We start from the raw sequence: 1,528 nt of genomic DNA, 5'->3' as shown, positions 1-1,528 counted from the left end.
GCTCGACTGAGCCACGTACAGTGTTTGTGTAAAGATGAGGAAAGATTTGACTCATTTATCAAGAGGAGTCCCAGTGAGCTCTGATAAACTGCTGCATGCTTGCTGAACGGGCACCTGGGCACCGCTGCCAGCTGCTGAAGATACAAGTAGGTGACTTACTGCAAATATTGGGAAACAGCCAAAAGTTTGATATCTATATCTGTATGTACTTCACCTTCCTCGCAGTAAACCCAGATGTATATTCAGGTATACTATAAACAAAGAACCAGTAATGTTCACAACCTACATGTGTGCTGGTTTTTATGCACTCATCTCAGTCAAATATCTGCTGTTGTTTATCTGTTTGTTGTGCTGTCGCCACGCCCCCACACAGGTGTTTTCAGTTGAGCTAATTAGACCTCTGTTGAAGGTGGGCGGAGCTATGCTGCTGCAGACTCCATGGACCAATGGGATAACAGCGTGATATTTCGCGCCTTAACCGGTGCAACATGGGAGTCAGATAGATGTCAATCAAGTCTGTCCACGCCCACACAGTTGAAGCAGCCAATTAAATGAAATCCCCAGTGTGGTTGGGCCATCAGTGTGCAGGGCCAATGTTGGTACAAGCAGGGGCCACTTTGAATGTCTTAACTCGTGGTGCCTTCAAGGACACTTGACATTGCCAAAGCGCATTGTATTCATGCTGTTGGGAAATCAAAATCAGAAGACAAATAAGCAAACATAGACAGTTTGAAAAGATCACTTTAATCTGGATGTTTCCATTATTACGGGAAATGGTTTGTTAATTGAACACGTGTCCTTGAAAATGTGGCAAAAGGTTATCAGACTAGTCCAAAATCTAACAGAATATGTCATCTAATAATACAATTAGTTTTTGGCCTTTATGCCTTTATTTGATAGAGACAGCTGAAGATTGACAGGAAAGGGGGGTAGAGAGAGGGGATGACACGCAGCAAAGGGCAGCAGGTCGGATTCAGTCGCCATACTATTAGTTTTTATTAGGAATTAAAATAGAATGAAATAAGAAAAATAAAGCTGTATACTTTTCCTTTAACCTCCAATCAGTGGGTGAAAATAGAGAAAAGGTTTTTTTCTTTACATACATTGATAAAATTCATTTAAACCTAATTTATTTTACTCTATCATTTATTTAGTTTAATGACCGCATTTCAGACTGAAGTGAAGAGGGACTGTTTGACTTTCTAGCTTAGCTGAAAACAAACTAGTATCTAAACACACTGACCTTTCAACTAGCTGTCGAGCTGAAACTTTCTCATATCACCTGTGTAAGTTAGCTGACTTTGTTAGCATTAGCTTGCTGACTATAATGCTGCTAGTAGAGTTTATTCAATGCTGCTACAGCAGTTTATGGATGATAAACATTAGCTGGCTGATGTAGATGTGGGCTTTAGATTTACATTTCATTTGAATTATATAACTAGCTTGTATTACATTGATTTATCCACTTTTATATCACATTTATAGCTTTTTGTCCGTGTTGGGGCTCCACAAATGCACCACTGAATGA

This window comes from Dicentrarchus labrax, unplaced genomic scaffold, assembly GCF_905237075.1.
Source record: "Dicentrarchus labrax unplaced genomic scaffold, dlabrax2021, whole genome shotgun sequence".
Lineage (NCBI taxonomy): Eukaryota > Metazoa > Chordata > Actinopteri > Moronidae > Dicentrarchus > Dicentrarchus labrax.
This window is presented reverse-complemented; position numbering follows the sequence as displayed.